The sequence below is a fragment of the Hemitrygon akajei genome, chromosome 10, assembly GCF_048418815.1.
Source record: "Hemitrygon akajei chromosome 10, sHemAka1.3, whole genome shotgun sequence".
NCBI classification, from domain to species: domain Eukaryota; kingdom Metazoa; phylum Chordata; class Chondrichthyes; order Myliobatiformes; family Dasyatidae; genus Hemitrygon; species Hemitrygon akajei.
The window spans coordinates 142,211,789-142,226,932 of NC_133133.1; the positions used below are offsets into that span (position 1 = coordinate 142,211,789).

The 15,144-nt window shown below is 38.3% G+C and overlaps 1 protein-coding gene across 6 annotated transcripts in view; it reads right to left on the reverse strand.

Annotated features, from left to right (window-relative positions):
* LOC140734747 (protein shisa-like-1) overlaps positions 1-15,144 on the reverse strand; it is a 176,202-nt gene that overhangs the window by 50,702 nt on the left and 110,356 nt on the right. For 2 of the 6 annotated variants that reach the window (XM_073059182.1, XM_073059180.1), the window contains exon 1: positions 2,865-3,212. The exons of the other annotated variants lie outside the window; for them this stretch is intronic. The gene's annotated coding sequence lies outside the window, so the exon portion shown is untranslated. Of the gene's footprint in view, positions 1-2,864; positions 3,213-15,144 lie in introns of those variants that run through there. 6 annotated transcript variants of the gene reach the window in all.

Here is a 15,144-nt window from a genome sequence, read left to right on the forward strand (position 1 = left end):
TTCAACATTAAAAAGCCAAGCTGATCCTTTGTAGCTCACAATCAGGCTGAAAAAAACAATAAACGTTTTCTCCCGAACTTCCAAAACCGGCATTCTCTCTCAGCATTAACTTAAAACGAAATGTTCTTTAAGAAAAAAAAGAGATCGGTCAATTCACTTAAACAAATCGTCTATTACATGTCTGATTCCATGGAGTTCCATGAACCTGAGTATCAAATGTTTGGGCAGACTGAATGACAAATGCAAGACAGTATTCAACTGGTGCATTTCTTTGTGTTACTGAATCGATTTTACCTGTCAACGTTGAAACAAAGTTGTAATTGATAAGATAATTGTTGGACCAAAATCTTACTGGGTCATGGATAATAGGAGAATTGCAGTATATAAACAAGGACAATTGAACAGTATAGACTGCAGCACTAGTGGGGAGGACTGTGGTCAAGGGAAGCAGACAAGCTTTTGCGGGACTGCTTTGAGTCAGTGGATTGGACCATAATGAAGGCTTCATCTTCGAATCTCAATGAAAATGCTGCAGCGGTCACTGATTTCATCAAAGGCTGCATGGATGAGCGTGTGCCTGTGAGAACACAGGCAGAAGCCCTAAATGAACCAGGCCAAAAGCTAGATCTGTGGCATTCAAGATAGAGATCCAGAACTCTACAAGAAGTCCAGATACAGTATAATTTATGGAAGGCCATCGTGAGAACAAAAAGACAATCCCTTGTGAAGTTAGAAATGCAGTTGGATGCACGACAACTGCGGCATGGTTAGCATGCCTACCTACCAGCATAAATGCTTCACTCTCTGAAGAGCTGACTGCTTTTAATGCACTCTTTGAGAGAGAGAATAAGACTACATTTATGCAAAACCCCACAGCATCTGCAGACCCTTTGAATTCTGCCTCGAAAGACAATGTTAGAATGTCCTTCAAGAGAGTGTACCCTCACAAGACTTCAGAGTCTGATGGTGTAGCTGACAGAGTACTGAAAATCTGTGCTGACCAACTGGCTGGAGTGTCCAAGAACTCACATATGCGATCTGAGCTTCCCATTTGCTTCAAAAGGGCATCAATCATAATGGTGTCCAGGAAGAGCAGGGTGAGCTGCCTCAACGACTATCCTCCGGTAGCACTCACATCTACAGGGATGAAGTGCTTTGAGAGGATGGTCATGGCAAGAATTAACTCCTGCCTGAGGAAGGAGCAGGACCTGATGCAATTTCCCTACCACCACAACAGGTCAATAGCAGACGCAATCTCCCCGGCCTTTCATTTGGCTTTGAAGCATCTGGACAACAGTAAAACATGCATCAGGCATAACACCGCCATCCCTTCACTACTAATCAACAAGCTTCTAAACCCAGATCTCTGCACTTCCCACTGCAACTGATTCCTTGATTTCTTTATGGGGAGACCAGTCAGTGCAGATCGGGAATAACATTGCCGCCTTGCTGACAATCCACACAGGCACGCTGCAGGGATGTGTGATTAGCCCACTGCTCTACTCTCTGTGCACACATGACTGTGTGGCTAAGTACAGCTCAAATACCATCTATAAATTCACCGATGACACCGCTGTTGTTGGCAAAATCTCAGATGGCAAAAAGGAGGTGTACAGAAGTGAGATAAATCAGCTAGTTCAATAGTTTTGTAACAAAAAATACACAGTGAATGTCAGTAAAACCAAGAGATTGATTGTAGGCTTTAGGAAGGGGAAATTGAGATCCTCATTGAGAGATCAGTGGTAGAAAGGTTGGGCAGCTTCAGGTTCCTGGGAGTCATCACCTCAGAGTTGCTTATTTTATCTCTATTATATCTCTGCATCTCTTCTATTCTCCTACCTTTCTAGTTTTGCTTCCCTAATTTTTCCAGTCATGTCATAATCCCCCTACCTCTTTTGTTACCATCTCAGAGTTAAATCCCTCCTACGTGATCCACAAAACTTTCTTCTGTGTACGCCACCCTAGTCAACCCCACTTCTGAGATCTTCAACTGAGAATGAAGATCAGTGCCACTAAACTATGGTTGGTGGAAGAACCAGTTTTTATGATGTATTTTCTACGTAAGCTTAAGCAATTCGCTCATGACAGATATGATTCCTTGTAAGGCAAACCACTTTTGGAATCTTTGCCATTCTGAACCATATCACAAGCTAAAAGGTGAAGGCAATCAAATTCACTCTACATTTGCTGATAGAAATGATGATCCCAGGGGCATATTTCATCAGGTAGCTTAATGACTCAGTATCATATCACCTCTGTAACGCACTCGAGCTTCTACCCCATTATCTGTCTTTGTGATTCCAGGGAGATAATGGACATCCATTCTCAAATTTCACCCTCTTTGCTAGGTGATTTGTTCTTGTAGAGAAGCATGGAGCAGAGCATTATGTATCTTTCTGGTTACATATTAAGCATCTCCAGAATTCACTGAGCAAATCACAATATGGCCAGAGTGAATTTGAAAGAGAATCGATTGTGGCAGAAAATCAGTATGCTCAGAGGGGAATGTTCAATATTTTAATGTTAAGAAATTTTTATGTCCCTTTGATAATTGGTTATTGGTCTGGGATCATTAATCTTTCCAAGAGCTTTAATGGCCTGGCACATACATTCAGTAATATAACCACAGTCACATGAGATCAGCAAAGAAATATCTTAAAGGTTGCTGTTCATAATCAAAATGATACTTCAACTTCAATCTTGTTATTTTCTTAAACATAATATTGTTTTGGTGCGCTGTATATTTTCAACTTTTTTGACATTATTTTGAAGTATTTCTCCCTTATCACAGAGAAAAAAAAACTTTACAAGCACAATGTCTAAAAAAAATACACTTTCAAATTTCAAGTCAAACAGATACTCACATTTTAGGCTTGCTTTACTCCAAAAGGGTTCTGTCGTAACATGAAGTGATAATGATGAGCTGCTAGTGTTTTCAAGTAATTTGGGCTGCACCTCCTGAAATGTCTCGGAGACTCTCATAGTCAGCTGATGACACAAAAAATGCACTGCTGGGACTCATACCTAACAGTAGTAAATAAGAATATTGGACAAAGATTTCATGAGGAGAAAAGGATATGAATATGACTGGAGAAATAGAAGTTAATGCAGAGGCAAGGAGTTTATGTTGGAAGAAAAGGAATGGGAATCTGTAGCAAGGTGCTTTGATCAGAAAACCCGTTGAAAGTGAAAAAGAGCAGCAAAGAAAATGTGTGAGGTCAGATTATTTACAAAAGGTAATGAGAATATTTGAAATCAGTTTGCTGGATTAGGATGTGCCTGCAATTGGCTTTCGGTTGAGTGGATTAACAGGGTGAAGAAATATCATCTGTCACAGCAACCCAATTATAATTAATGAGGTTTCCATAGCAGCCGAGGTTAGGGGATAAACAACAAAAGCGAATGTTAATTTCTGTGTGGTAAACAAGCCATATTATTCTCAATCTTATTTTTGTTCTGCCTTCAGACAGGAAAGCTATGTTTATACCACAGCAAGGCTGAAATCTGACTGTGCTGTCTGAGCAACTGAAGCTCAGTCTCATTTCATTTGAAACACATTTTGCACAAAGTGTGAATACAATTAAATTAGGACAGATAGCAGCAAATTGTAATCCACTATTTACTTCTTCTCTGCATATCGTTCAGATACCTGTTAGTTTAAAATAGTCCATTTGAGGAAATCCCCATTTTAAAGAGTGAAGTATTATTATGTAACACATTGCTTTATTAAATAATAAATACTTTGATTTCCCTGAAAAAAATACTGTTTTCAGAAAAAAAAATTCGAAAATCTGTAGTCCTGTCTGCAGATTGGCATCTTTTTCAGGATATATTCAAGTATTCTTTGCTTCATTAGCCATCACTTGGTGGAATAATTTTATAAATTTACTCTTCTATGCCTTATCTTTCACACCACATTTGAAACTTCTCCTTCTGCATCTGAAATCCATTAAAGCTGCAAGGATCTCCTCCCTCTTTTCCTCTTTGCCCACCAGTCAATATTATCGATAACAGAACCTTTTGAAGCAAAACAGTTCTTATATCATTATGACAAACTAATGGCTCCCTATTCCTGATGGGAAATTAATGTTAATAGCTTGAACAATCCTTTGAAAACAGTATGGTAAGGCACACTGAAGCTTTGCACTATACAGTATACTGTACGCAGCTGTCAGTCTGTGTTTCATCAAATGTACAGATTCATTTTGATGAAACCAGATAAGCATAGCATTAAAATGAACAGGAATGTCTTCTATGATACCTGGTAGCTTACATGTGCTGATGTCCTATGGGTGAGAATGCTAGAAAAAGGCAGAGAATGGCTTTTCTGCCTTCAAAGATAATGTGAAGAATAGATGGTAGGAACTGCTGCACAGAATTATTTTATCGATACTGAGTGAGATTACATGATATAGTATTAAATCTATGGTAATGATTATAGAATTATAATGATTATACTAATGATTATAGGAGCTCTGGAACTGAGAGCAATTTCTGAGACGTCCTATGATCCAGCAGCACACAGAAGTAATTCCAATAATAAGGCTCATTTATGAATGAGGAAAGATATTTTCCTACCCTAAGAAAGTATTATATTTTATAATGAAAATTCATGTCTGACAGATGTAAGATATGTCATAACACTTGCGGCAAAGAATGCAAAATGGTGTAATAGATTCAGCTATATGCACCTGAGAAAAGAAAAACACCAGATGATATAATGTGTTAACATGACTAGATAACTTATTGGTACTTGCAGAATGGTGATCTGAAAGAATATTGAGGGGTGCATTGGTCTGACTTGCGGCTGATTGCTCATTCCTTGTTATTGCTTAAGATATATTCACATTTAGGAAGTCAGAACTTCTGAATTATGAGGGTCAAAGCCAGAAAATGTTGTGACCTGGTTAGAATCCAAGGGAGTAGTTGGGACCTTTTGACTCCGAAATTCTGTGGGAGTTTTCTGATGATCCTATTGCAATTTCAAATGTGCCGTGGAAGACAAGGAAAAACAAATTATGATTGTTGGTTCACATGAAGGGGAGGAATAAGATATACTATGTTAGTCATGATTGTGCAAAGAGGTTGAGCATGGAGCTAGTTATATAAGGATTAGGGTTAGGGATACAGTTAGCGTCAGGGTTAGGGTCAACCTTATAGAAATGTTTAAAATTATGAGAGGCATAGATAAGGTGCCATGGTAACAGTCTTTTCCCTCAGAGTAGGGAAGACCAAAACAGCAAGTCATAGATTTCGAGTGAGAGCTGGTGAGAATATGGAACGAGCTATCAGAAGAGGTGATTGAAGAAGGTACTATAATATTATTTAGATAGGTATATGGAGGGACATTGGAAAGTTACGGGCTGGATGTAGGAAATTAGGACTAGCTGCTGAACACTGAGGTCTGTATGGATTCATTGGGCCAAAGGGCTTGTATCTGTGCTATAGTAGTCGATACAGAAGGCATATGCTTTCTCATTGCAAAATAAAGCAATTTAATAATCGATAACTAATTCAAAGAAGTGTAGAGGAGCAGAGAGAGATCTTGGACTACAGGCCCACAGACCTCTGAAGGTAATTCAACAGGTAAATAAATTGGATATGAAGGCTGATGAGAATAGAGAGGTCTCGTTAGAACTGAATAAAGTGCATTCAGGTTAGCACATGAAAGCATCAGGAAATGTGCAGAGAAGATTTTGGAGTAATATTGGTATGAGAAGAGACTATCTATTCATGGTTGTTCCTTATGAGACCAAAAAGATTGAGGGCAGGAGTATTAACTCACTTTGGGCCTGATAGGTTGAATAGCCTTACTTTTGTACCATGAATAGTGCATTGATCAGACAACGTTTGGAGTTTTGGGCCCCTGATCTAAGAGAGGATGTGCTAGCATTGGAGAGGGTTCAGAAGAGGTTCATGAGAATGATCCTAGGAATGAGATGGTTAATGATATGGCATAAGGCATTTTTGATGCTTCTCGGTCTGTACGTGCTGGTTTAGAAGAATGAGGGAGCGTGATCTCATTAAAACCAACTGAATATTGAAAAGCCTAGATTGAGTGGATTCCTTCTATTGCCATGGTCACTACTGAGGATTGAACCCATGGTTTACCTTCTTGTATTTAACTTCCTTTGCCAATATGGCCGTTGGCTTTCACCATTATAATAGTCCTGCTCTGCCCACCTGTTCCTGAAATTTCGTCTATCTATAACTGGAATATTACGGTTCTCTTCTCTGCCTTCTTATGCCCTTGATAAGTATGTCATTCAGACTCTGCTGCCCACATTCTGATTCTCCCAAAATCCAGGCCACTCTGTTCTCATTATTCAATAATGAGTTACTGCCAGGAAAAGTTTTACTTTTGAAGTTCCGAAGGTTGAGGTGAGGGAGGGGGAAAAGGATCTCATGGAAACCCAACGAATATGAAAACACCTGGTTAGAGTGAAAGTGAAGAGAATAGTTCCATTAGTAGGAGAATCTAGATTTTGAGGCATAGCCTCAGAATAATGAGAAGTCCCTTCAGAACTGTGAAGAGAGGGAGGTCAGATGTAAAGTGGCAAATCTGTGGAACGTTTTGCCACTGAGGGTTGTGGAGGTCAAGTCATGAGTGTTTTTTAGGCAGAGATTGATAGGGTTATGAAGGCAGGAGGATGGGTTTGAATGAAAAAAAAAAGAACCATGGTTGAATGCTGGAGCAGGGTTAACAGGCCAAATTGCCTAATTCTGCTCCTATGCCATATGGTCTGTGGTCTTTATTATTGTAACGTCTCCCACTTTCACTATCTCAGCATCCTGTGCTCCTTGATATCTGGCAGCCTACCTGTGTATTGTTTGTAATACGTGTGTAAGTGATTTGGATGAGAAGGTAGATGGCATGATGAGTAAGTTTGTTGACAACACAAAGATTTGTGTAGTCATAGATAGCGAAGAATGTGGTCTAAGGATAGATCAGCTAGAAAGTTAATCCAGATAAGTGCGAGATAATGTGGGTAGTCAAATTCTGGTGGGGCAAATGCAGGAAATGGCAGGGATTTAAGAGTGTTGAGGTACAGAGAGGGTGCAAGTCTATGGAGCCTGAAAGTGATAACACTGGTGAATAGGGTATTGAGATTCAACAGGATGTCTCCTGGAATGGAGGGCAGTAGTTATGAAGGGAGATTGACTAGGCTGAGTTTATTCTCACTGGAGTCCTTAATGATTAATAACACTATGATGGGCATAGGGATAGATAATGAGAATTTTCTTCCCAGAACTTGGGAGGGGGCACAGGCTTCAGGTGAAAGGGGAGACATTTAAAGGAGATCTGTGTGATAATTTTTTCACACAGAATGGTGAATATCTGGAACAAGCTGCCAGAGGAGGTGGTGGAGGTAGATATAATTACAGTGTTTAAAAGGTGTTTGATAAGATAACTGGGATAGAAAAGGTATGAAGGGATATGGGATTAACGTAGGTAGGTGAGAGTAGCATAGATAGTCATCATGGTCAGCGTGGACATAGTGGGCTAAAAGGCCCTTTTTTTGTGTTTCATGATTCTGTGCATTCCCAATTTTAACTGGCTTAACACAGGAGCAGGCCTAGACCAAATCCCTGGAACTCTGCCCTATAACCTCTGCTTCCCATCCTCTATTTTATCCTTTACAATACTTTGTAATAGCTACTACATTGTCCAGGCTTTCATACACTCAGAGGCCATCATATCAGGTATACCCATACACCTGCTTGTTAATGTAAATATCTAAACAGCGTCACAAAGCATAGAAGCATGCAGACATGATCAGGAGGGTCAGTTGTTGTTTGGAATGCGGGAAAATGTGATCTAAGTGACTTTGACCATGGAATAATTGCTGGTGCAGACGATGGTGGTTTGACTATCTCAGAAGCTCCTGGGATTTTCATGCACAACAGCCTCTAGAGTGTACAGAGAATGGTGCAAGTAAACAAACAGTAAGAAACTTCCTGTCAGTAGCAGTTCTGCGGTGGAAAATGCCTCGTTAATGAGAGAAATCAGAGGGGAATGGCCAGACTGTTTCAAGCCGACAAGAAGGCGACAGTAACTCAAATAACCATGCATTACTATTGTGGTGTGCAGAAAGCATCTCTCAAAGCACACCACATTGAACCTTGAAGTGGATGGGCTATAGCAGCAAAAAAAAACACTGAGTGTGTGTTAAATTATGTTTGATAATGCTCATTTGAATATTTTGAAATATTAAAGGCTGTATAAAATACAATTTTATTTTATTTTAACCAGCTTTGAGAGAAAATTAAAGAGACATCTGCATGATAAACAATAACATCTGGATCATTTTGTGTAGACTCGATAGACCATGGATTTGCACCTTGGAAAGTTCCCAGGGTGCAAGCCTCGGCAAGGTTTTTTTTATGGAAGACTGGCAGTTGCCCAAGCTGCAAGTCTCCCCTCTCCATGCCACCAATGTTGTCCAAGGTTGGCACCGGTGTTGTCGCAGAGCTATGTGTGGTTTAGTGCCTTGCTCAAGGACACACACGCAACCCTCAGCCAAGGCTCGAACTAGCGACCTTCAGATAACTAGATGAACGCCTTAACCACTTGGCCATGCTGGATCATTTTATGAGAAGGTTCTAATGTGATAGCCCTAGTTTATGTTACGTACTGGTTTCACATGGAAACTTTTTACCTGTAAGGAGCTCTGCTCAGATGTAAGTTAGATAAGAATTCCACCCTGATAGAGAACAGTTAAGCTTACAGAAATAGGTCATTGAATTGATGCAATTTTTGAACCATCATGGTTGTTTATATCATACTTCGGCTGACATTTAATGTACAGTTGGCTGGTGTCTGTCATGTCATACATTTCAAAAGTGCTGTACAACAGTTCCAAAAACAAAGAAGATCCACAGAGCCTCAAAAATAATTAACTGTCTGAAGCAGGTTAAGTTGCTTCATTATAATAGCAACTCACTAGATCAAGAAAATCAGAGAAAGGAGTTATTTATTGATGCCTTTGGATTCTATTGGGCACTTTAACTGAGTCACTAACTTAACATGCAAGTGTTAGACTCCTTTTCAACCAAAGGGATAACACAGTCAGGCCAAATTCAGTTCTAAGTCTGCAAAAAAAGGCACCTTCCAAGGGATTACTGGATAAATGTCAGGGGTAAAATGCTAGAGACGTTTTCATTAGCTATTCTGAGGTACGTTGTCTTTGTTTTGATCAACTAACTCAGCACAGACCGGATATAGATCCTGGAACCTTCATGGATTTAATGACTTGTACTCAATGGAATCTTTCATTTAAAGCAGGAACCACTGCATTTGTTAAATGTGTCTACTAATGAGGGAATTTAAAATGGACAGTGAAACTGTGCATTATTTTACTGAGTTTGGGTTAGGCACCAATTAAAATTTCCTGAGTTAGTGCAGCAGAATAAGTCATTTATAGTTATATTTCAGTGAAAGAGCAGTGTTGTTTAGATTGAATATTCAGTTTATTTATCACTTAACAAAATATAGGTGGCAAATACTGTATTTCACTGATATTAGGTTTAAAAATAGAAGATAATATTTCTGCCTGTATGTTGACTTTGCTTTCAGTGGGAACGAGAGTTTAATTTAATGTTTAAAAATTGATGAATATATCTATATGCTCATTACATCCTTTGGTCATTTTCCTTTTTATATAGAAATTCTTTTGAAGTCTCAGGGAAAGAGAAATTGTAATTATTTAAGGTGCAGCTTCAGTCTTGCCTGTTAACCTATAAAGGTTCACTTATTGTTCACTTATTTCAGCCATGGGTATTTTCAAGTTCAATTGACCAACAAGTGCATTTTAAATTTATCAGCTATATGATGGCACAATTGCAATATCATGTGAGCATTTAAGCCCTGGAAATAATAGCAGATATTACTTTCAATGCTTTGATTTAAACAAAGCGACAATGCTGACATAAAATTTAAGAATGCGGGCGTTTGAGCAATTTTGTCAGAATAATTGGTTAAGTTAATGGTTGTCACAACCATGCATGTCTTTACAAAAACATTTATGCTACAGAAAGGGTATGAAAAAGAACAAAATTTCTGCTCTCATTTTTATTGGAACATGTTTTGAGAAAGGATTATAAACACTTAAATGTCATGGTTTGGGGCTAGTAATAAAAATTATGTTATTGCAAACAGTTTTGTAAGGAAAGAGGATTAAATTAAAATAACTGAGATTTAATTTTATAGAATGCTTTTTGTGTAAAATGTGACACAATTTAAATATACAAAATAAAGGGACTGGAGGCAAAAGGTTGCAATAATTGAAAGTACATTTTGGTCTAAATGTGATAAAGTGGAATCGTTATGTTTAATATGATAGCAAAGGTTTTAGGTTGATCCTAGCTGACTTGTTCTGTGTATGTGGGAAGCGTTGTCTATTTCCCTGTGCCTGTTGGATTTAAATATCACTTCCATCTGCTGAGACTTGGTTAATCTAAACTGTTCAAATAACTGACACAAACCAGTTGTGTTATAAAGTAAGCAGGTCTGGTCAGATTTGTCAGTAATCGCCAAAAGTTTGCTCATGTCGGTGAAAGTGTGTGTGAGACCATTCTGATTAGAAGCATGAATAATAGACCTCTGCCATGGAATGTGGATTTGCTGTATCCATTAAAGTCATCAGATGTGCCCATTGATTGACCCAAAGCCCAGCAAGCAAAGTAATGTAGATTCCATTTCAATAATTATATGTTGAAAGTTATTGCACTATAGCTTTAGCGTGAACATGAAAACATCCTATCAAATTTTTACCCTCAAACAGCGATGCTGATCGACATTCTCTATAAATAGTAAGGAGTTAATTATAAATTAAATGTTATAGAGCAATGGCACCAGTCAGTACTCTATGCCCATTAGTTACTAATTGTTATAATATTTATATAAACTGTAGCGGAATGTGGATGAATGATTCGTTGTTATATTCTGTTAGTTTTCTGATGTGACATTTTTGGTAAAGAGAACACAGTAGCAAAGGTGTAACACGCGCAAAATGCTGGAGGAACTCAGCAGGCCAGGCAGCACCTATGGAAAAAAGTAAACAGTCAACGTTCCGGGCCGAGACCTTTGGCAAAGGTGGTTTGAACCCTTGTCCGTGCTGCTGTGTCTATAAAATTGCAGGTCACTGCTGATGGATTGCAGGCTTCATTCTGCAAGTGTGCCTGAACACACCTCCAGAAATGTGCATGCAGTTAGTAGCGAAAAAAATGCCAGTGCAACAGTTATCTTCATGCAAGGATAGTCTTCCATGGACTGCTTAGCTCTTCCTTGTCCCTGACACATTACATATTTATTTTTTTAATTCAGTGTAGGACATGGTAGACAACTTTATTAACTCTGAATACATGAGATGATTTATTAAAATGATAATTACATAGTTATAAACCATTTTTCACTTCTAATTACTGGCAATTTAGCACTTAACTGCTTGATAAAGCAATGCTGTTGCTGTCCAATGTTTTGTTTATAAGAGATGGCTCCTTTTTGGGTCATTGTGGTTTATTAAGTTTAATGTGCAAAGAAATTGTTCTATTTATATTATTTAGAATAATCGTTCCCAAAGTGGGCAATATCACTACCCTCCACACCCCCTTCCCATCTCCTGGAGGCAGTGGGAGTTTCTAAGGGGGGGTGATAAAAATAAAAGGGATGAAGGGGATGGTGGGGATTACTCGGTAGCATGGGGGCAGATGAAGGATTATAGGTTTAATGTAAGAACTGAATTACTTATTGTAAGCATTTGATCCTCATTACCCCATAATTGATTATGATCATGTAATCACCTCATCTCTTGCTTATCCACTGTTGCTTAGACCTTGTGTGACACATGTTAAAGTTATTGAAAAGCAAAGTGACACTTCTGTATTTGGCGCATCATGAGAAATCTGAACTGAAGATATCATATTATTTCTGGGCCCAGCGTGCACATTATTGCCATTCACTACTGGAGCACAGTGCTAGCTAGTACAATTCCCATTCTCCAATCATGCAGTGATTCCTGGGAATTAGAGTATGGCATTCAATGAGATCAGAATCAGCCGTATCGAATGATCGTGACCGCATTTATCTAACCGTTGGCCCAACCGAGATATCGCTGCCCCACTTTATGTACCTTCAGACAGAGGGTCAGGTTTTGCCTGAGCTATGAGCTTTCCCCTTTATTGATCGAGGTTGGACTAAACAATAGGCGACTGACCATGGTGGTTAATCCATAAAGGAAAAGGCAAAAGCAGGCCAAATGAAAAAGAAGTTTAGACTTTATAGTGTGGAGTATCTGAAATATGGATTTACTCCAGCACCAAGCAACCAACAGCAGCTAATGTGGCTGTTGCGTGAAAAAGTTTTTTCAAATGAGGCAGCGAAATCGTCCAGGATCCTTGAACATTTGGAAAGAATACACACTGATAAAGCAAAGAAAAACTTGGCTTATTTTCAGTCACTTTGTGAGAACTTTCAGAAATTGAAACACTTCAATACCTGTTTGCCAGCACTTCATGACAAAACAGTGCTTCATACAACATTTCATTGCTTATTGCTAAATCTGGGAAGTCCTGTGCAATTGGAGAAGAACTGATTCTGCCAGCAGTAAGGGAGGTTCTGAGTATGGCTTTGCATAAGCGACCAGATCGAATAATTAAAGTGATTCCACATAGTGACAACTCTGTTCAAAGAGGAATAAATTGAGTGTCCATGAATGTGTAAGACACATTGTGCAACATACTTAGGACAACAGAATTTGCTCTGCAGTTGGATGAGTCAACTTTGCCAAGCAACGAGTCTTTGCTTTTTGGTTAAATTTGCTTCATAAAAGATGAAAGCATAGTCTGAGAGTTGTTATTTACAGATACAAAGGGGAAGTCAACACTTTGGGTTATTCAGCAATTTTTCTAAGAGAAGGACATTTGGCTCATCAACATTCTTGCTATGCAACAGATGATCACCATCAATAACGGGAGGCACCTTTGTGTTTATTACTTTCTTGACAAAAGCTGTACTTAACTTATTAACAGTTCACTGTGTAACTTACAGACAACATCTTGTCGCAAAAACCTAAGTAATCAGCTGCACAAATCATTAAATGCTGTTATCACAGTGGTAAATAAAATGAAGTTCCACACTCTCAAATCTTGAGCATTTGAAGTTTTTGTGTTAAGGGTGATAAAGAGTTTGAACACTTGCTGTTGCACACAGAAATCAGATGGCTCATTGTCAATTCCCCAGCAAGCCTAACTGATGACTTCTCTGGAGTCATCAGTAGGTTTATGTACAATCTCTTTGAACAAATGATTTTTAAAGGCTATGGAATCCTGAGTGGCTGTTTCCACAACCAAGTGCAGAACATCTGACAAAAAGGTCCCAGAAAATGTTGCAGATATTCATCTGGTGAAGTGGGAAATAAAGTTAATGTTTCAGGCTGATGACCTTTCAGATGACATATTACCAGAAGCCATGTATGATTAACATCCTGCTGTTATTTTTCAAAATTAACTTTTCTTTATGTTTGATAGTGCAACAGTTTTTACTGCCAATTATAAGGAAGCAGATCAAATCAGTTTCAGCCAAATTCCTGTTGGATTATGCTCCTCAGCAATTATTCTGATACATATTGTTCCAAGTCACACTTGACCAAGTAATGGTGTTCAGCAAATTCTAACCTATCCATTGGGAATAAAACCTATGGTACCCAATGTAGTAATTTTTAAAAGATAAAATTAGGCTTTCACACAGATTTCTGAGAGATCATTCATTTTACCTTGTATCCTGCACATAAGCAGGTTTCCTGATAACAATTCTAATTCTTCACATTTTTAATTCTGATGTAGTTTTATTGTCCAGGTATGTTAACTGCTTTTTCTCTCTCTACAGCTTGCCTGCTTTGCTGAGTATTTGAGCATTTTCCATTATTATTTCTGATTTCCAGATCTTTAGGGTTTTCTTATTCCTCTAACTTTGACCACCATGTTTTCCAATTTTTTTAGACCCTATTCAGATTATGAATTTTACTGCGTAAAATTCGCCACATGTGAACAGCCACGACACTCCTTCAAACCTTCTTTCTTTCACAGTTTTCTTCAAATCTATCAAAGCGAATTCTTTTTAGTCATCCACTATGTCTTCCCCTTTGGTACTGTGTCCACCATGCATCCATGAGCTTTAGGAAGTTTTTACATTTAAGGGCGAGATAACTGTACAAGTTGTTGTGAGTTGCTGTTGAATGCTAGAGCTAAAAACACAAAGGCTTCTTTCAGGGAAGCCACTTAAATGGGAGTATTGAAAATGATACCAGCAGTACTTCTGTGCTGGATTGAATAGATAGATTTTATTACTTACGATCTCAAATATATTCCATTCTAAAACAAGAATAGTGAGTTTGAAATAAATTAATTTACAAAAAAACAGGCGAGTTATTTCAAAGCTTCCCTTAGAAATCAAGTGAAATTATAAGATGACTGGCCAATTACATCCAGCACTTAGTTTCATTAACTTGGCACCACTGTTTAAACAGATTATAGGTTCACTTTAAAAGAATTATTGAAGCCATTAATAATATTCTGAGGCTCATTTACCCTGGAGCACTGAAGAGCAATATCAGTAAAGGATGACTGTATTTAAACTACTTTGGATGGTACAAACCTAACATAAATTCCAGAAATACAATTGCATGTTTTATTGAAAAATGCGTCTTCAGTTAAAGGTTGCTCATCTGCTTATTTCTTCACCCATCCTGAAATATCCACTCCTGAAAGTGTGTGCAATACCAACATTATCTGTAGTCTTAGCTCAGTGGTTGTCCAAAGTTCAAAGTAAATCTATTGTCTAACTACATATATATCACCACATACAAGTCTGAGATTCATTTTCTTATGGGCATCTACAATAAATACAAGAAACACAATAGAATCAATGAAAAACGGACCCACCAGGACAGCCAAACAACCAATGCACTAAAGACAACAAATTGTGCAAAAACAAAAGAAAATAATAATAACTAAATAAGCAATAAATATTGAAACATGAGGTGAAAAGTCTGTGAAAGTAACTCCATAGGTTGAGAGAACAGTTCTGTGACAGGGCAAGAGAAGTTGAGTGAAATTATTTGCTCTAGTTCAAGAGCCTGATGGCAG